This window comes from Musca autumnalis, unplaced genomic scaffold (assembly GCF_047663935.1).
Source record: "Musca autumnalis isolate F117 unplaced genomic scaffold, ASM4766393v1 scaffold_5, whole genome shotgun sequence".
Lineage (NCBI taxonomy): Eukaryota > Metazoa > Arthropoda > Insecta > Diptera > Muscidae > Musca > Musca autumnalis.
Window position 1 is genome coordinate 122,425,005 of NW_027412088.1, and position 22,991 is coordinate 122,447,995.

Below are 22,991 nucleotides of genomic sequence, written 5' to 3' on the forward strand. Positions count from 1 at the left end.
CACAATCTTTTAACTCGTAATTTACTTTACCAATCTTTCGTAGAACTACAGCTTTAATGCCAACAGGTGCTAATTTTGAACTAAAGTGATTCAAATGAGAACTTTGTACAAAATTTCTTCGTATGACCTCTTGTCCGATAAATACTTTTCTATCTTTAGCTTTTGCATTATACAACCTTTCATTCTTTTTATATGCTGCCATCATTTTTCCCTGTATCTTATCTCGTATTATTGTGAATTTATCGTCTCGCTGAATTTCTAAATCATTTTCTTCCAGTAATTGTAGTTTCCTTAATAGTTTATAGTCTTGTCCATTTGTTATCATTTGCTGTCCGAACACAACTTGATATGGTGTTTTACCTGTAGTCTGATGGATTGTGTTCCTGAGGGCACAATTCACACTGGGGAGATATATGTCCCATTGTCGATGATCATCCTTTACATATGATCGAAGAGCAGCGTTGACACTTCTATTCACCCGTTCGCTAGCGTTAGCCTGGGGACTGTAAACCGCAGTGCACATATGTTGAACACCAAATTTGGACAGAAACTTTTCAAAATCATTGCTTTTGAATTGAGTCCCGTTGTCGGACACTAGTACCTCTGGTACACCATAGCATGTAAATATTTCATCTCGTAAATACGTGATTATAGGTTTTGCTACCAATTTCTTTAGAGGTTTAAGAAATATAAATTTTGAGAAATGGTCAAGTATTATCAATATCCCTATATTACCACTACGTGTACGAGGAAATGGCCCAATTATATCAACATATAATCTTTGGAATGGCCTCTGGGTCTTTACCATATTACCCATCGGTGGTCGTAAAGCCATGGCAGGAGCTTTTGATGTTTTGCAGACATCGCACTTATCAATATATCTTTTCACATCGGCAACTAACTTTGGCCAGTAAAAATATCTCCTTATTACCTCTATGGTTTTGGCGATTCCACAGTGTGAGGAATTGGGTATATCATGGACTGAATAAATAACTTCTGGACGTAATTCCGGTGGTACTACCAACTTCCAAGAACAAGATTCATCTTCATCAAGGTTGTGAAACTTTGTCCTTCGATAAATGAACTTTCCTTCAATTTTAAAATCAGGATGTTCAGTACTGCTTATCTCTTCTCTTAATTTACAATATTCTTCCCCACTAAAGGCATCTGAGTCAAGATTTATTAACGGTTTTACTTCAATTTCTGAAACATTGCATTCAAAACTTCGAGACAAAGCGTCCGGCACAATGTTGTCTTTCCCTCGCCTATGTTCAATAGTGAAATTGAAGCCCTGTAATTTCAATGCCCATCTGGCCAATCTCCCTGACAAATCACTCTGCTTCATAAGCCATTTAAGGCTGGCATGATCTGTTACCACTTTGAATTCATGCCCCTCTATATATGCCCTAAACTTCTTAATAGCAAGAACTACGGCTAAACATTCTAGCTCGGTTATCGTATAGTTCCGCTGGGCTTTATTAAGCTTTTGCGACATGTAAGCTATGGGCCTTTCAATACCTTCGCCGTCTTCCTGCGCCAACACTGCTCCAACACCGACAGTACTAGCGTCGCATTGTAGTATAAATGGCTTATTAAAGTTGGGATGTATCAGTACTGGTGCTCGGCACAGCTTGGATTTAAGTTCACTGAAAGACTTCTGAGCGTTATCGTTCCATTTAAAAGATTTCTTCTTCGATAACAACTCAGTTGGTGGAAAAGTAAGTGTAGAAAAATCCGCAATAAAACGTCGGTACCAACCTATCATTCCTAAAAATTGACGAAGAGTTCGTACCGATGTTGGGGTTGGAAAGTCTACGATTGCTTTCACTTTGTCTTGATCCACACTCAGGGAACCTTCTCCCACAATGTACCCCAAATACTTAACTTTCCTTATGGCGAAACTGCTTTTCTTAACATTAATGGTAAGTCCAGCCTTTCGAAATTGCGAAGCAACATCCTTAAGGTGCTGTAAATGTTCTTCAAAACTTTCGGACATAATCAATAAATCGTCTAAATAAACGAAGACGTGAGATTTCATATTATATGGTATGACCTGATCCATAAGGCGGCACATAGTTTGGGGTGCATTGCACAACCCGAATGGCATTCTTGTGAATTGGTAAAGTGGCCTGTTTGGAACCGTGAACGCAGTTTTTGGCTTAGATGACTCATCCAATTTTATTTGCCAAAATGCATCTTTCAAGTCCACTTTGGAAATAAACTGGACTGATGGCAACCTCGACAAAATTCCGTCTATATTGGGAATTGGGTAAGAATCCTTAATGGTTACAGAATTAAGTTTTCTGCTGTCTACACAGAATCTTACTTTGTCCGGTTTAACTATTAACACACCTGGTGATGACCATGGTGACTGGGGGCATTCCTCGATAACACCGAGTGACAACATCCTGTCGATTTCCTCACACAGGATCTTCTCTCTGGCCGGAGATATGGGGTAATACCTCTGTTTAATCGGCTTTGAATCACCAGTATCTATTGAATGCTCAACTAAATGTGTACACCCCAATCCTTCTCGCTCAGAACTCGGGAACATTTCTACCATCGTGTCCAACTTCCGTTTCTCATCCTTAGACAACTCTATGTATACATCGTCTGAATCAGTATTTCCAATCTCTCCAATTTCATTGGTCATGGATATTGAAATATTAAATTTCTTCCAAAAGTCAATACCACAAATTATGTCTTGTTTTATTGACTCAATAACTAAAAACTCAAAATTATATTCAAAATCTTGAAGCATAAATTTCACGTTGGCAATGCCAGATATATTTTGTCTCTGGCCATCGGCCGTCTTCACGTTTCCATGACATTTTCTAAACACTGGTAAATTTTGAATTTTGCGACACAATTCACCCCCGATAACGCTTTTATTAGCACCACTATCCAATAAAGCGAAATATAGTTTCCCATCGATAGTGATGGGGATATATGGTCTATTGTCATTATTCACTGTAGTTATGGAGGCAATTGTATATCTCCTAAATGATTTCAATCTTCTCCAGAAAGATTGTATTCGTCTCGAATTACGTTTTTGCTTTCCGTGTTTAAAGTTAATATGTGTACGTCCGGTTGTTGTAAGTCTATGTAAAATATTTTCATCTTTATTTTGTGTCTGGTTTAGATTCACTTGTGAAGGTAAGCTTATTATTTCTTGGGATGTCCTCTCTTCATCTGAGGGACACCCTTTTTGACGTTTCCCGGATCGTTGCATTTAGGGCAAGTTGGTCGATAAGTATTGATCAGACCACAACCATAGCAGAATATTGTTCGGTCCTTCATGCAACTTTTATATGTGTGACCACTCTGACGGCAGTTCCAACACGTAACATCACGATGAACTTCCATTACGTCGCCGTTGTCCGATTCATCAAGGTCCTGAAGTCCCTCGTTGTCAACTTCGGCAACTTGGTCTTTATTCCAGTATCGGTTCCGCTTGTTAGAAGCTTGCAACTCTCTAACGAATTTTTCGTGTTTTCTCACGGATTTTCTTAGCTGGGAAACACTTGATATTTCCAAATGAAGTAATTCATGCCTTATTTCTGATCTAAGATTTCGAACCATAGTTTCGCATAGTTCCACATCTGACATAGGCACTCGTAGTCGATCAGCTAACGTCATGATGGAATCATAAAATTCGTCGAACGTCTCGCCTTGTCGCTGTTTCCTTCGACGAATATCATCCTTCAAATCGAAATCAGTAAAGCAATCCTTGTATTGTATCTTTAACGATGTACATAAGCCAGTCCATTCAACTACCTCATTCTGACGATGGTACCTCCAATACCATTCCAACGCCTTGTCTTCAAACAGAATATGAATATAACGACATAACAATTCGAAATTGCCACCAAGGGTATTAGTGGTCATAATATTTACTCTATAAATAAACTCTTCGACTGGTATATCCGTTTTATAACCAGAGAATGATAACTTCCAATTTCGAATTGTATTCATAATCTTTTCAGGATTTTGAATGTTGTTTGAACCTGCATTTCTGTCGGATCCCGATCTCATTTCTGAATTATTAGAATGTCTGGCTTCGGTAGAATTTCCATTTATATGTAGGCCCTGAACTACCCTTTCAATTTCGTTGGTGATAGTAGATGTAATTTCAGCGCGCATATCAGTAATAGATTCTGAAATTAATAAACGGATTCTACTTTCATCTACTCTACTCGTTCTTTCAACACTGGCAGAAAGTGTTCTAGACCGATCTGCCTGTAAATTCCTTACCCTAGACCTAGTTCTATGAGCCACCCCAGGTGAACTAGTATCATCTTCCTCTAACACATAAGATGCATTTGCTTGTGCATCGCTATTAGTATTTCTCTCGTTACTACGCGTAACCGGCATTATATGTTTATTTAATATTATAAAATTCGGATTTAATATACAAATGTAAACTGAGTTTATTCAACCAGCGCAAAAATAGAAATTTCAAAGGTTTACGACCAATATTATAATATAATTTGCTACTCAGATAAAGGTACTATAAGTAGAGGTAATGTGTTATAGTAACATCATCATAAAATGAAAATTAATGTACTTCAGAATATAGGGTATTTTCTCAGTATAAACACCAAGAATACAAGTCCTCTATAACCTGAGAGTACAATTAAAGATATCTCTGAACTAACGAGGTGGTAATAAAACGACATAAAATCATTCAATTAAGTCCTATCCACGATAGTACAGGGATGTAACGATAGAATAGAAAAGTAGAAACAATTATTCCTCTAAACTACTGCAGCGGTAATTAAACGATTTCAACCATTTAACAAAATCCATTCTGAAATAGTTTAAAAGGAAATAGATAGAAGGGAAGATCTCCTGAAATAAATCTGGTACGAAATTCGCATTAGCTAAAATCGTAAATCCAAAAACCATTCAAAAGATCTTACAGTTAGATAGAAATGTTTTAGAGGACCAGCATTAAGGTGTTGAATTATTGCTAAAATTTTTACAGTTAGCCAGATAACGGCTTTTGCTGGGCCCCACGTTGGGCGCCATTTAATTTATGTAACGAACCACCACGCGGGCCCTACTTCCTCCAGGAGTGGCTACCTCCTTGCCCCGGCCGTGCTAAGTCTTGGGGCAGTTCTTTTCCCTTTGGAAGTAGACACGGTTTCGTATACACAAAAGTTAAAATAAGGTAGCTCTTTGTATAGATAGAATAGAAATGGAAAGAATAGATAAAAATAGGAAAATAGAAGGGAGAAGGGGAAATAAATGATGATGATGTTACCATGGGGGACAGTTTAAGATGGTATTATACTGCCTCAGCATACCCACCCTACCATGCTGATATTATATTTCAGCCCTATTGACCTCTTACTTACAGACCTTTATTTTTCGCAAATAATAATTGAGTGAACTTAAGATTTCATTATAATTATATTTAACAATTAGGTAAACAATAGTAAGAGTTAATATTGGTGAACATTAAATATGATCCAATATAATATTATATTATGGATATATTAATTATTATAATTTGTAAGACGAAAAAAAAAAGAAATAAATATATCTATATTATGCGATGTAGTGTTCTATTAGATGTCTCAACGAGATCTTTTAATATAATATGAATGATTCAAGAGCTAATACAAACATAATAAGAAGGATAACTCACCATTTAACTCCCGCGATGTCATCAGGCCTGTTGACTTTGGGTTGCTCAATAGGTAAATCCGGCTGTTATTATAGAAATGAGATTATGTTTGCTTAGCTCAATCCTTAAGTATACTACTGATTAATGCGAATGATTGAAACAAATGTGTAGAAATTTAAACATAAAAATCTGGAACTGCGTGGTTCAAAAGATTTCAAAGTTGATAATTTGCTATTGCTTTAACTGCCAAAATGCTTGAATAATAGTCTATTGGGTTGAATTCATAATTGTAAAAGGTCCCAATAGATGTCCTGTTTAAGGAGAAATTGGTTTAGATTTTATTCCCTCCTTAGCGAGAATCTTCTTTAAATGAGCTTAATTGCTGTTGTTGCGGCTGGTTAATTATAAAGTTTACAAATCCGGTTTAAGATTTTTCTTAATTCAAATAACAATTGTCAGATAAATTCGTTTCGGTTTGATTTTCATTAAAAATTTATGGTTTCTTTTTTTTTAACAGGATTATATTCTCAGAAACCAAATTTCAGGATCAGGGATGTTAAGGGCGTTCAAAATTATATATAATATTTGCCAGCGATTGAAGGTCTTTAGTTGATCTCGGATTCGCCGATTCTGTGAGGAATCGGCGGACTATACAATGAAATGATTTTTATTTATCGTTAACACGAAAATATTTCACAAAGAAAACGCTATGCTTACCGAGATAAAATTCCTATAATATAAAATTTCCGTGTGTCCTTTAATATTTCCCGTTTTGAAAGGATAACAAATTTTCAAAATTGTCCTTTTTATGTTTTCTGTTTTATATTTATTTGGATTAAATGGGAAAGTCTTTACGCTTTAACTGTTTGAAGTGAAATGAATTTTAATATTTTCTGTACAATATATGTATAGAAAATTTTGGAATTTTCCAACTCGAAATTCATAGCCTAAACAGTTGTAACAAAAATAATCGAATACAGTTTTTATTTTTTTATAGTGAAATTACTTGTAACTTCCCGCTGTCACAAGCTGGGGATTTGATGGGGAAAAGCCTAACAAATTTGGGATTTTATGGGGAAATTTTGTGTACAAATCAAAATGGATTTTTATGAAAAAGAAACACAATCGCCAATCAAATACTATTTGTTTTTCAAATCTTGTAGTTCTCATCGAGAATAATGTTCTTTGAATATTTGCATTTTGTTGGAACAGGCCGAAATTAATAAAATATGTAGCAAATAATATACCACAAGACGTGTAAGTCAAGTCTCTATGATTGTAGCCGACTGTTTTGGTGTGTACGTCAGATGACCTATTGAATTACTTCATATTTTCAAATGATGAGGTGGAAAATAAGATTATATTTGATGCCATCTCGATTTGAATCTTTGTCATGATAACACCAAATTTCTCAGAGGTTGTTAAACTCCTCAGTGGAAGACACATTTCTAAATATATCGACTACATAAAACTTCATCGAAAGGAATGTCGTATTATGCGCAAAAAGTTGTTTGAATTCAGTGTTAAGCTGGTCAGCAGACTTGATGATTTAAAATAAAATCGGCTTATATAAATTCATTTACCCTGCGTTTACACATGACAGGACAGTTGAGTACATCTATTGATTGTCAAAAACCCAAAACTTGCCTGTGTGACGTAGGCGTCCAGACAGCTGCAAAAACAGTTGTAAAATTATGAATGAAAATCGTCGATATCTTTTTGTTTTCCGTTCACATATTTTGTTTTTGTTTTCAACAGATTTCAATTATTATATGACCTATTTTTACAAAAATGTCAAAAATTTGTTAACCCGACTGTCTGTGAAAAAATGATGGACAGCTGGACGACAGCCGACAAATGTATGTATGTGTTGTATGTATTATGTAGTAAATCAGAGTTGTATTTGAAGACAAACTGTCTGGTGTAAACGCCTAGTTACACCCTTTGGAACAAGAAATTTGAATTTATGAGTTAGTATAGGGCGATGTTGCAAGTTAGAAGTTTTTATCAAGTCGGGTACTATCGATGAAATGCGTAAAGACAGCTTAAGTAGGTATGCAAGACAATTCGAAAGAATTTTTATCATACACGTAATAATTAAAGTTCTATTGGAATGTTCACATTCCAAACACTTCTTACACTTTTAAAATCGATAGAGGGAAGGAAATTTACATACCGGATGCACTAACATTGAGTCAAAAGTAATACGAGTAAATCAAAAACATTCCCTGATAGTAGTAACAAAAATGAGAAATCTCGTGGACAGATCTACCAGTAACAAAAAGAAGGGGACGGAGAAATCATCGTTTTCCTGAATAACCCGGCAATAAAGTGAAATATTGATACAATTATTAAGAATTTTCACTAATTTTCGTCTAAATATTTCTTGGGAATTTTTTCTGGGGAAAAAGGAATATACTTTCCAAGCATTTGTAAGAATCACCACTAGTTCCAAATTGAAGCCAAGGGTCCGAAGATTTCAAAACTGATTAGACATTTGCGGTTTGGGCAATTATGGCCAAAAGTTTAACTCGGGTTTTAGGTGCTTAATTTATACTTTTTGGAATATTTTTATATTCATACAATACAAAACCAGTAAGGATCAAAGTCCGGCGAGGCCGACGTTATGAGCTATATATGAGCTATATATACATAAATTAGAAAAATAAATAAATATATAATCAGAACCGATTTCGAAGTAACTAGGCACACTTATTTCTAGACCAAATACCATCACACATTCCAAATTTCATCAAAATAGGACATATGTATATAGCCTGTATGGTGCAGCAAAAACGTGAAATCGGCCTAAAATATATATGGGAACTATATCCAAATCTGAACGGATTTCGATAAAGTTTGAAGGGACATTTCCCGCGGGAGTTCGTCAGTTCTCCTACCGGGCTCGTCCACACCGGTGGATGGTAGTACCACTCTGTCAAATACTTGTTGCATGGTGGGTCTGGGGCAGAGTGGTGTCTACCTCTGGAAATCTTGAGTTTCCCACGGACAAAAAACTGACTACGGGGGGTGTTCCCCTAAAACAAAAAGCAAATATGGATGAAGGTAAAAATGATGAAAAAGTTACGGTGCAGGGCCTAATAAACCTAGTGCCGGCGGGGACCAGTGATTTGCCTGCGAGTCACACCCCGTCGATATCATGCGACCGTGAGCAAAAATCTCCCATAGATGTGGGTGCCTTGGTATCTGTGGTCGAAGGTAATGCTACAAGCACACAACATAGTGTTACAACGGAGGAGGATAAAGGGCAGCACAGCGGGAGATTTAACTTAACCCAACCATCTGAGGATGGAAGCGACCCTTAATCCGAATCCGATAGCTTCGGCAAAACTAACATCACCGTTGTGGAAACCCCTATAAAAGAGGAAGTCCACTGAAGAGGCGAGTTGTGACATGAAGAGGGTAGCGCGACGTCGGAATCTTCTGAAATGGCCCAGGACATAGAAAGGAAGCCTAATGTCATCCAGAAGAGGAAGATGGACGCGGAAACCGGAACAGAGCCGCCATCGTCTTACGCCAAGGTACCCAAGAGGTGCTACAAGGACGAGCTGTGCTATGCAGTAATTGACACTAGCAAAGGATCTGGAAGGCTACACCATCTATCGGAAATCGAGAAATCGATCAACGACAAAATATTGGAGCAAATCCCGCATGGACAAGTTTCAATAAAAATCAACTTCTGTGAACCAAGGGCGGACCTCCTATTGTACCACCTGGACTCACACACAAACTCTGCAGCTCTCGGGGAGGTAGTCACCAGCATAGCAACTCCATGGGAAGGTGGCAGGCTAAAGCTGGTGAGGAAAGACGAAATTCCTCATCTAAGCAAAGCATCGGTGTACGTCAAGGGGTACAGCTGCAAGCTCGAGACGGAGCGCATGATCGACGTATTTGGCGTACAAAAAGAGACTCTAAAAGTCGAGAGGTGAGAGGTCTTCTACAGGGAGGAGAAAGAAAACGGCACTCTCCTTGTGGTGGGGATCAACGATCTCTCACTAGCCGGGCTCACCAAGCCGAAGGGCAAGACCTTCTTCTTCTCGAACTCGGTCTTCTTCAAGATTGGAAAGGCAAGAGTTGGTGAGAAGGAGATTGCCAAACCTAACAACCAGGAGGTCAACCTACCAAACGACATAAAGGAGGAAGGAGCAGATGAAATCAGCGACTCCCAAGAAGCCAACCTACTGGAGGACCCATGATTGAGGTCATCCAGATCAACCTCCATCGGAGCGAAACGGCAACACTAGCCCTGATGAACAAAATAACTAAAGGTAATGTCATGTTCACACGAGCGTTTGAAGTACGTTGTTCACCTCTCGGCATACGTACACGAATTAACCCGTTTCCGCGACACCATTCGTAATTAAGAGAATCATAATTTATTTTCCTTACTTTTTGTTTCCTCGTTTTCATGAGAATTTGAACACATAACACGTGTAACACATATTAAATGAGCAGGAAAAACACTAACATTTCCTGCGAATGTATATTTTACATTTAATTTCACACTTTTCATTCATATTTTCTATTAATTCTGAAAATTTAGGTATTTTCTGTACATTTTTATATGTTTCTATTTTCAAAATTAATAAGAGAGACATGTCAAAGCAATATTGGGTATACAGACTTTCTGGGAGGTATTTGACTTTTGTTTCTAGATTCGTACGCAAATTTGAAACAATGGGCAAAAAATGTAACTACAATGAAAGAGAATAGAAAATTTGATATGCTTTGGATGTATACTAATCGTTGAACCGTTTACTTTTCATTCATGATTTGCAGTCTTTCTAAAAAAAGCCCTAAATTTTTAAATTTTGTATTTTGTCTGTCATAATTAATTTATTTCGATAAATGCTCTCATTTGTTAGAGATGAGATATATTTCATCGTTATTCGGAGAGTATTTCTACTTGAACAACGTAGAAAAATCGTCGTTCGTTCTTAGAATTTTGTATGTGTAGAGAGAACGAACGGCGTACCGTGGAAACGGGACCATACAAAGCAAGGTTTCTGGACTTAGCCATATAAATTATCAACTTTTTTACGCAGTTGAAAAGGTTTTTTGTGTAGTGCGGGCCCATGCCGCATACTGGGCAGATGTCTTGCACGGCGCGATCGATTTCCGCCCAATAAGAATTTAGGCGACTGCAATATCCCGAGCGTAGTTGAGCCAAAACTACTCTGGTTTGGCTGAGGCTCCTCAGCTGCGATAGATGGGGGATGTACTCCGAGTACTTTATTCACACTATAATTGCTTAAGGCCTTGGCAACTGCGTTCGTGTGAATGCTATTCAAACCTGCTTGATATGCTTGTTGATCTAGGGGTTATCTCCTATATTGTTGAACCTCCCTCTCTAGAGCATGAATATCCTTCCTGATATGCCAGCAGATGGTGATTGAGATGGTTCTCACGGTAACACCCCAGCAAGTACTGCAACGAAAGCATCTCATTGGGTTCGTTTACTGGAAGAATCTTTGCCTCCTCATGTAGATGGTCTTGAGGAGACGCCCTCTTGGTGTTCTCAGGGCGGCATTCTGGCAGGTTTGAATCGTTTTCCAATTCGTATCACATAATCCCGGGGACCAGACTGGCGCCGCATAGCTTACCACAGACCGACCTATCGCGTTATATGTGGTCAACAAGGTTTCTTTATCTGCACCCCAAGTGCTACCGGCTAGGGACTTGAGGACCTTGTTCCTACTTTTCAGTTTGTCGCAGATAGCTGTGGCGTGCGCGCATGACTTGAAAGTAGTGTAGAATGTGACCCCTAAAATCCACACATATAGTTGACTATCCAAAGTTTCAAGCTTGGCCGGAGGGTTGTCTGCTCAATGTCCTCAAACAGCGCGGAGTGCCTGACTGTATCAAAGGCTTTTGATAAGTCAAGCGCCACCATCACTCTTCTATCACACGGCTGTCTCTGGTTGAGTCCTTGACAAATATATGTGGAGATGGCACGCAGCGCTGTTGTTGTGCTGTGCTGCTTACGGAATCCAGGCTGATGATCATCAACTTGATAGCTATTCCTGATGCTGGGGAGGACTAAGGCTTCACTTTTGCTGGCATCCTTGCCTGGCTTCGGTAGCGGGACCACCTTGCCCATTTTCCAGACTTCGGTGTCTAGCGAGAAGTTGAGAACTTTAGTGAAATACTCCACTCCCGGCTTATCCAGCTGCTTCAGCATTACCATTGAGATTCCATCAGGGTCCAACGCTTTGGATGATTTAGCGTTCCTGATGGCATTCGCAACATCATCCATTGTAAACTGTGGTGGTTCATCCTCGGCAGGAAGGGATCTGATGCGACGTAATACTCTCCTCTTCGCCCTGTCACTCTCGGGGTGTTTGACAAACTGTCGATTGAAAAAACTTGCGAATCTCCTCGGGTCAGTCAACGTAAATTCGCCAAATGTGACTGAAGTTCTATCTTCCATCCTTCCAGGATTCGAGAGTGACGTAACCGTTGCCCACAATTCATTTATACCGGCTCCAATGTGGCAACTCCTAAGATGATTTAACCACTTGTTCCGCTTATGTTTGCCAACCAGCCTGTTAACTTCCAGTGTTAGCTCCCTGACTCTGGGGTCATATGGGTTGGCTCGACGAAGCTCATCACGCTCATTTGCTAATCCCGTCGCCTCTGCTGGGAAGTTTGGTCTTACTTCGGGTATTCGAACAGCAGGGATATGGCGAGCGGCTGCAGCAGTGAAACTCTCTGAAACTCGACCAATCAGCTTTCCTATGATTCACGAACGTGCGGCGTTCAGAGGTGATGAAATCGGGTGGTCTGCTAATGGAGACAATTATGGGGAGATGGTCTGATCCAAGGGAAATGACGGGTTGCCAGGTGAAGTTATTTGTCAGACCAGGTGAGACGATGTCTGCCGAACTGTGACACTCTCCTCTAATTCTGGTAGAGGTGTCCTCATTGACCGTGCAAAACGTATAGCTATCAATCTGCTCAGCCAGCGCTGAGGACCGAATACCACTTCTCATGTCGCGCATTAAAGTCCCACAGAACCAGACGATTATGACCTTCCAAAAACGGGCTATTATGTCAGTCTCGTAATATGAGATACAGCTATTTCTCGGCGGGATGTATACGTTCAGCTGCTCTATCTCGGCAGTCCCACACCTGACTGCTACACCCATACATTCCATTTACGGTTCATTAGAGACAGGCTCAAGCGAGATAGGTCTGTATTGGACAGACTGGTGCAATAGGAAAGCTAACCCCCCACTTCCATTTCTGGTTCGATCCTCCCTTAACACGTTGTAACCATCACAACGTTGTAAGCTACAGTTGTTGTTGAGCTTGGTTTCTTGCACCGCCGCGACCTTGATGTTCTTCCGACTCATGAAATCTACTATTTCCTCTTGGGACAACAACGGCTGGTGTTAAAGGCTGCGTGTGCGGTTGCTGTCGAGGGGACTGCGGGGGAGTTTCATAATCAGACGAGGAGGGAGTTTCATAATCCGATGACGACCTGCTGGGGACTGTATCAACGCAGCATGCAGCAACATAGTCCCTGTCGTAGCCTCTCACGTGGACAAGCCCTGAGCAACCCCTTTGATGCACCCACTCCTGACATCTATTGCATCTCACCGAAGGTTGGATATGGGTGAAGATGCATGAACAATTTGCTATGAGGATTTATTAAACCCATTTTAATTCTTAAATTTGTTCCAAGGATGCTTTTTCTCCTCATTAGAGTCTGTCTACTACCTTAAAATACGACTATGTACTTCGTACATAATATCAAACGTAATGACAGAATCTAATGAGTGACGTTTCAGAAAAGCCCGCCTCTCAGTATCTACGCTAGAGTTATTAAAACTAACACCAACTATAGGATCACGTCCTACTCGTCAAACCCTTTGTACAAAGGTAATACCGTTCCACGAACGTTAAATCAATAAAAATACAGTCCACTGCGATTAGAAAAAATACTTTCACATCGTGTTTTATTTTTCTCTAATTTTCTTTTCATATTATACGATCGGTCTCTGCCTTCATAAGGAAAACCCAAAAAGCAACGACTACGTCGCAGCAACAACAGCAAAGGATCAACCACATCAATTTATTTTCCAATAAATTGAGATTTTTACCATCACAACAAAGGTATGTACACATTTCATTACGTGAAAAAGTGACATACCAAAATTTACAAGTGTTGTGCATAATTAAAAGTAAAAAACAAAACCGTTTGTCGTTTTACACCTACGTCCGCCACCTACGATATTGCCGTCGGTAAAATTCATTTAAAAATACCAACAAAACTAAGTGTCAAATCGCCCACTATTTTCTCACATAATGGCAACAACAATCACAGTGAGTTTTTATGTTTATTAATTTCCACATTTATTGGTGTTTTCACACATTTCTTTTATATTTAATATAAATCCATATTGTTATTGTCATGTTTTCCTTTTATTATCTTCTTCGTGTTCGCCAAAAACACAAAAATCATCACAACAATAACAATTCTAATATAAAAGAATAAATATCATTCACTTGTCATTACTTCTGATTGATTAATACGGGTGGCAGATTTGGCACTCATATACCATTTACACTACGATCGACTGTATCAGGGGTATTCCCGTGTACTAAAAATTAAAATTATTTTCGTAAAGATATTTTAGTGCTGTTTTCTCGTATTTTTTGAGTTGAATCCTTCGGATATTAACTAAAAATAAATTTTATTCGTGTTTTTTACACCGTGCCCCTACCGTCGGTATTAGTGAAGTGGTTTTGCGAATTTTCATTTTTTTAATATTTTTGGAAATTTGTTTTCGCAAGTGCTATCTTCGGTACACTGCCATAGTTTACGTGTGTTATACGATACACTCTAAATATTTTGCGAAATTTGGAATACACTGAGAGAAAATTGGATTTAGTTTTACATTTTCTTCAAATTTATAGAATTTTTTGTGGTTTAATCACGTTAAACCTCAAATATATTGCCGTATCCACGATACATTATTGAAATAGTCTACGACTACTAATAAACTCAGTGTATTTAAAAAAATGTAAAAAATTATCATTTTATAGATCTCGTCGTGATTCTTGCGATTACTTCATAGGTTCGCACGAATTGGATAATGTAGATTCGTTTGTAGATCTTAGACAGTAAATTGCGTTTCAACTTACGTATAGAGTCTTGTGTTAATAAAGCCAAGTGTCCTTACTGGGCTTTATAAAACGCTGGTCTATGGAATTTGGAATTTGATCCATACGTGACCAAACGCTTATTCATTAGCCTTGTTCGACCAACATTAGAATACGGTTGTGTACTTTGGAGTCCTTTTTACAAATGTGATTCTGATAAGATAGAATCAGTACAAGTTCAATTTATTTTATTTGCTCTTAGAGGTTTAGGGTGGAGCTCAAATGAATCTCTTCCACCATATGAAAACCGTCTAAAGTTAATTGACCTTCCAACATTGGAGAAAAGACGTTTAATGCTCAGATCTATATTCATTATTAAACTCTTGCGTGGACAAATTGAATCACAGTTCTTAATTGGCGAAGTAAATTTTAATGTACCTTTACGTAGTACTCGAAAGTACATACCACTTAAATTAACGTTACATATAATCGGATTAACCCAGTGGGTTTGGGTTTCAGCTGTCATTTCCATTGCTTATACTTCAACTAAATCCTCATAGAGAAGGTTAACCCTGCAAAAATCTGTAATATAAACGCCGTGTAATTATGAAATAAGTAATCCACTCCGATCTTTATGTGTTGAATATAGTAAGTTATATAATAGGATGTCTTTATCCGAACCTCTGCATGTCATACACAATTTTATCTTACGTTCTTAGTATTGTTGTAACAGTTGCCAGGCAATATGTTAGATTAGACCTGTTTATTTTTTGATGTGTTTGTCTTTAAAATGTAATTTTATAACCGGCTATTGTTTTGCTGTAGCTGGTTTTCCCTAGTCTACTAACCTCCCATATTCCGGAATATGAGGTGTACGCGCTCCCTACGTAAAGGGGAGGTGGCCCTCTCGGTCGGCAGAGGCGGGAAAGTGTGGCGTTGGGAACGATCAAAAAAAAAATAATTTTATTTTGAAGCATCACGTGTTTTAAAATTATTTTTTCTAATACTTTAGTGAAAATTTACTACCTTTATTGGATTTTCGCATACAATTTTTGACATCACATGTCATTTCCAAAGTAATAAAATAATTTTCGTGCAATTTTGTTGAATTTGTACAACTACGTGCATTATTTAGGAAATTTATTTAGTCTTCGACTACATTTAATTTCTCAATACGACATTTCGTGTCACAAATTATCTTTTTTTTTTTACTTTAATCCTGAATTTCAGTCAAAATGCCCCTCACTCCTTTAAATTTATTCAACAGAGCTGCTGATGCTTTAGTCAAATTTGATGCCTACTTCAGTTCCCAACGGGACGATGAGCTCGATGTTTATATCTTAGAATGACTAGGAGCTGAGGCGAGAACATTATGGGAAAAAGTTAAAACAACAATCTGATATATGCCTCAATTATCTATATGAAGATAAAAATTCCAATAAGAACAACCTTGTAGCTGCCGACATCAAATTCGATGTCGCATACAAGTGTTTTATGAATGTTTTATCGTCCATTAATAGAAAGTTATGTGTACTCCGGACCTCGTCTCAGTCACCTACTTTCACTTCTCCAAAATCTCATATAGATAAACCTACAGTACCACGTTCTGAAGATACAACGACGATTTCTGATGTTTCACATCGATTGACACCTTCAAATAACTCATCCTTCACATCCTGTGGAGATGTAAATGCTGGTCACAGACATAATTTACCCACCTGTCACATCGAAGTGTTTAATGGCGATTTTCTCTCCTGGCATACGTTCAGGGATTTATTTCCTGCCATCTATATAAACAACAGCGGCATAAGTGATATAGAACGCTTATGTCATTTAAAGAAAAAGACCAGTGGTGATGCCCATGATATAGTGGCTAAGTTTTCGCTTACCCACACAAATTTTAGTCTGGCGTGGAATGCTTTGCAACAAACTTACGACAATCCACGTATTTTGGTGAACCACCAACTAAAACGCCTCTTTGACCTACCAGTTTTAGAAGAGGAAACTAGTTTAGGGTTGAAGTCTTTGCAAAGAGGCATAAACGGGTGTATTTCGTCCATGTCTAATTATGACGTGCCGACAGAAGACTGGGATCCAATTCTAGTTTTCCTTTGTCTTCGGAGATTACCTAAACACTGCGTTGTGTTATGGGAACAATGCATTAAAAACAAATCTGCATTGTCCTCGTGGGCAGATTTGGATCAATTTCTCACGGAAAGAATCTAAACTCTGACCTGCTTACGTGATATTAGGGGCTTAGACTACGTCGAACCTCTAAATCACAACAAAAGACTTTCCCATTCCACGAATGGTGAAAGCACTAAAACATCTGTGGCCACGCCACAAAGCACACTTTTTTTTTATTTCTCGTCTATTTACATTTGGATCTAGCTCTTATTAGTTGACTCTTTTTAAAAATACAAAAAAACATTAAGTTGTATTAAATTTATTTGTTTTTCATTTTTACAACTAAAAAGGAAATCAATTGAAAATGTATGTATATAACGCATTTTGTTGTTATTGTATGAGGAAATTATATAGAATGATCTGAATGCTGTGCGGGAAAGTTAAATGTGAATTTGAAGTACAAAAATTATGACAAATAGATGAATAGAGGTTATGAATTCGACACAATTTTCATTCATTTTCAACAGTTCCACCATACATTATTTCAATTGAAGCTGGGTTTGGATTAATTCGGTTTGGACATTTATGTTCGACTTTTTATATTTTTTAAATATATTAAAATTATTTCTTTCTTTTCATGAGTTTTTTATGTTTATTAAGAGTAAAATTAGATTTGTTGTATATATAAAATTAATAGTAAATGTTGTAGCCACCGTCTGTTGTTGATAAACTTCAATAGTATCGCCTTCTTCCATTTCCAAGGAGGTTGGTGTGTCGTTCTCGTTTATAGGTTGGCCATCAAAACGAAACCGAACAACTTGCATAGACAAATCCGCTCTGTCACAGTAGGCATTCATCAATTTTCTCAGTGGAGTATGTTTTTTAATTTTGAATTGTACCACTGCATTGCCCTGTCCCAAAACTTTCAAATTAATATGTTCGGTTTCTGATCCCTTCTTTTCGTCAGACATTTTTATTTAATTTGTGTTTAGCCTTTATTTATTGGAATTTACAATGTAAAAATATTTTTAACACTAGCAATTTTTTGTTACTTTGAACAATTTTACAAGTTTTCTCGCTGCTTGTTCGTTTAACACACTTGCGGGACAATCAAATACACCTCGTTCTTCACGGTATTCTCGTGCACCCTCGCCTAAATCGTGTGCTCACGACAAAGGCACCATCTTAGGGTTTGCCAAAAATTCCTTAGACTTTCAGTTCCTGAAAGGATAAGTGGAGTTAAGAAACATTACTGTTGTCTTAACTGTTTGTCTCACGGACACAAGGCTTCACACTGTAATAGTGTACATAAATTTTGCATTTTAATGTTACCGATTTTTGTCGGCAACTCAAAAAATGAGTTAGAGAATCGCACTACAGGTCCACTGCTTGAGTTTTAAAAATAGCAAAATCCTAATATTAGGATATATGTCGGAACAAGCGATATTTATTTGTGTGGGCTATTGTAATGTCCCTACATTTATTGTATCGAAATGGTAACACTAATTATCTCAGTTGAGAACTGTCTCACTCTTTCCTTATATTGTATTCTTAGTTAAGTGTTGAATTGATAAACGTCATGATATGAACATCTAAAAGCGCGTATTTCAATAAAATCAAATAAATACATAAAAGTGGAGAGAAAAAGTAAAGAAAAAGAGGATTCAATTCGATTAATTTAATTATTTCAAAACATAAATAATGGATGAAACACAGTTTGCGAGATTGATGGAAACTGTCCGACTTGCTGCAGAAAATTTTTCAAACACCAAGCAGCGAACCACAACAGCAACTGAGTGCTCAACCAATACAAGTATTGCTGCCGATATTTGAGCGCTTCGTTGGAAAGATGGAACATTTTTGGTTATACAAACAACATTTCGAGAATTATTTAACCATGAAAGAGTTTTCAACAATAAAACAACTTGTCATCAAATGCTCGATTGAGGCAACGCATTACAAACTTTTGGTGTCGATTGTTGCCCCCTAAGCTTGTAACCGAAATTGATCACGACGATCTAATCAAGAAATTGGAAGATCCTTTATGCCCAAAGAAGACTATTTTTGTAAGCCAGCAAAGATTCCTGTCAACCTTTCTAAAGGAAGATCAAAATATTGCAGATTACGTTGCATTGTTACGCCGGGATACAAATGAATGCAATTTTATGTCAACATGCGATTGTAACGTAGATATATCAAATATTTTTCTAAGGGCACAATTCTTTCTTGAAATACACGACAATTCAATTAGATACTTTCTACTACAGTCGGATGAAGCCGAGTTCTGCCAAATTAGCCGGGAAATCAACACAACAAACACACCAGTGACGTCAACAGAATCCAAACAAGAAATTCCCGTCAAGGCAATCGCCTGAAATACAATCGATCATCAAAATTAAACCACCGTTCGAAGTCAAGAGTAAAATACAGCCAGTTGCGAACTGATCACTTGTGCATAATATGTGGATGGGATAATCATAAAAGCAATGATTGCAGAACAAATCAAAATAACCTCAAATGAAAGTCGTGCAGGAAAGTATGTACCAAAACTTTATTAAAATCTTTAAACTATAATTCGGCGTATCACAACAATGAAGATAACACAGTCCACAAGATTTGTGGCATACACCAAATTTTTGAATTTGAAGTCGACTCAGGAGTTGGCTTTACATTAATTCCAAAGTCACAATACGATCCATTACAAAAATCTACACTTGCATTTAGATCATATACCAAAAACATCATAATTCCGGAAGGAAAGGCTAGAAATACACTGTTTAAAGAAAGCTTTTTTGTGCGAAAAGAAAGTTGATGTTTATCGGAATTTTAATTTTTTTTTTATTGTTTCTGTAATCGAGTTGCAAAGTAATTAACACATCATTGAAAAATACCTTGTTTGATTTCTTTCTTATTTTGTTTTCTTTTTTACAAATGTTCTCACGAAAAAATTATGTGGCAATACTTTGTAATAATTGGTTTTGTTAATTTAGAAATAATGGAAATTTGCGATTTGTTTTACTCGTAAATAAAATTATAAAAATATGAATTTAATTGTAATTTTGTTAATAAACAATATTTTTAAGTGTTTTTGAAGTGTTTTAAAAGGGACATGTTCCCAAAAAAAAAAAAAAAAAAATAAAATTCCACTTGAAAAACCAAAAGTGGTTTCATTCGGAAAACATTTTCGTTTTCTGAAGAAGCTAAATACGGAATTAATTCCACTTTCGACCGGAATTGGTTTCTGTGACATGCCTGATAATAAGAAAATGTCAAAACAGGAATTATATGTTGTGCCGGACAAGTATGATACATTACTTTGTAGGCTATGCGATATTTATTTGTGTGGGCTATTGTAATGTCCCTACATTTATTGTATCGAAATGGTAACACTAATTATCTCAGTTGAGAACTGTCTCATCTTTCCTTGTATTGTATTCTTAGTCCCGGTCCACACTAGCGTGAATTTCATTAAAAAATTTCATGAAATTAGGTGTTCTTAAATCGAATTCCCCACTACAGCAATTTTATGATTTTGCTCTTCTATGGACGTCGATCTAGAGACGCATAATTTCATATCAAAATTTCAGGGAAATTACTGTAGTGTGGCCCGGTACTTAGTTAAGTGTTGAATTGATAAACGTCATGATATGAACATCTAAAAGCGCGTATTTCAATAAAATCAAATAAATACATAAAAGTGGAGAGAAAAAGTAAAGAAAAAGAGGATTCAATTCGATTAATTTAATTATTTCAAAACATAAATAATGGATGAAACACAGTTTGCGAGATTGATGGAAACTGTCCGACTTGCCGCAGAAAATTTTTCAAACACCAAGCAGCGAACCACAACAGCAACTGAGTGCTCAACCAATACAAGTATTGCTGTCGCCATTTGAGCGCTTCGTTGGAAAGATGGAACATTTTAGGTTATACAAACAACATTTCGAGAATTATTCAACCATGAAAGAGTTTTCAACAATAAAACAACTTGTCATCAAATGCTCGATTGAGGCAACGCATTACAAACTTTTGGTGTCGATTATTGCCCCCTAAGCTTGTAACCGAAATTGATCACCGAAAATGCCCAAAGAAGACTATTTTTGTAAGCCAGCAAAGATTCCTGTCAACCTTTCCAAAGGAAGATCAAACTATTGCAGATTACGTTGCATTGTTACGCCGGGATACAAATGAATGCAATTTTATGTCAACATGCGATTGTAACGTAGATATATCAAAAATTTTTCTAAGGGCACAATTCTTTCTTGAAATACACGACAATTCAATTAGATACCTTCTACTACAGTCGGATGAAGCCGAGTTCTACCAAATTAGCCGGGAAATCAACACAACAAACACACCAGTGACGTCAACAGAATCCAAACAAGGAATTCCCGTCAAGGCAATCGTCTGAAAAACAATCGATCATCAAAATTAAACCACCGTTCAAAGTCAAGAGTAAAAAATGGATGGGATAATCATAAAAGCAATGATTGCAGAACAAATCAAAATAACCTCAAATGTAAGTCGTGCAGGAAAGTAAGTACCAAACCTTTATTAAAATCTTTAAACTATAGTTCGGCGTATCACAACAATGAAGATAACACAGTCCACAAGATTTGTGGCATACACCAAATTTTTGAATTTGAAGTCGACTCAGGAGTTGGCTTTACATTAATTCCAAAGTCACAATACGATCCATTACAAAAATCTACACTTGAATTTAGTTCATATACCAAAAACATCATAATTCCGGAAGGAAAGGCTAGAAATACACTGTTTAAAGAAAGCTTTTTTGTGCGAAAAGAAAGTTAATGTTTATCGGAATTTCAATTTTTCTATTGTTTCTGTAATCGAGGTGCAAAGTAATTAACACATCATTGAAAAATACCTTGTTTGATTTCATTCTTATTTTGGTTTTTTTTTTTTTACAAATGTTCTAACGAAAAAATTGTGTGGCAATACTTTGTAATAATTGGTTTTGTTAATTTAGAAATAATGGAAATTTGCGATTTGTTCTACTCGTAAATAAAATTATAAAAATATGAATTTAAATGTGATTTTGTTAATAAACAATATTTTTATTATTTTTAAGTGTTTTTGAAGTGTTTTAAAAGGGACATGTTCCCAAAAAAAAAAAAAAAATACAAATCCACTTGAAAAACCAAAAGTGGTTTCATTCGGAAAACATTTTCGTTTATGAAGAAGCTAAATACGGAATTAATTCCACTTTCGACCGGAATTGGTTTCTGTGACATGCCTGATAATAAGAAAATGTCAAAACAGGAATTATATGTTGTGCCGGACGAGTATGATGCATTACTTTTAGGCTATGGATTCGTCAATTGAACTTCGTCAAGTTGATGGTGAGTGCTACGAACATATTTACACCGTTCGGAAGGCAAATTTAGATTCCATACCAGATATTGTCAGTGAATTTGAAGACGTATTTACTATGAAAGTAGGATGAGTTAAACACGTTGAGGTGACCTTGTCATTAAGAGATGGAACCAAACCCATTGTTATTAAGGAACGTGAAGTTCCATTCGCACTTCGAGCTAGATGATGATTTGGAAACGTCTCCCATTCGGCATTAATACTGCCCATCAGAATTTAACCGAAAAACTAAACAAATTTGTTCTCTGGACTGAATAAAACCATGTCATATTTTGTTCATGGGTCCACAGAAGCAGAATGCAATGTTTAAAGCCATTACGGGAGCATGATCAACATTTAAATCATAATAAGTGCTCATTCTTACAAACAAAAATTGTATACCTTGGTCACGCCGTAGAATTCAACAAAATTTCGAAATCACCGTAAAAAATTCTTGCCATTTCAAATATACAACGACCAGCCACGACTACAGGGTCAATGGAGAAGAACGTCCTGTTGCGTATGCTTCACGACACTAACAGTAGCCGAAAAGAATTATAGCCAGATAGAACGAGAAACTTTGGAATTCGTATTTACGATTAATAATTTTTTATATACCTAATAGTCCGGTCAAAATAGACATGCGTATAAGGGGGAAATAGCAAAAATTCCCACAAAGCTGAATTTTGGTGAAGAGCTAGGGTTGGCCATTATAAGCAACGTCCTAAAA

The 22,991-nt window shown here is 37.0% G+C and overlaps 1 protein-coding gene and 1 pseudogene across 5 annotated transcripts in view; both read right to left on the reverse strand.

Annotated features, from left to right (window-relative positions):
• Nucleotides 1-22,991, reverse strand: part of sbb (scribbler) — a 704,451-nt gene that overhangs the window by 112,238 nt on the left and 569,222 nt on the right. The gene's annotated exons all lie outside the window — the stretch shown is intronic.
• LOC141406372 (small ubiquitin-related modifier 3 pseudogene) lies at nt 17,513-22,298 on the reverse strand (annotated as a pseudogene).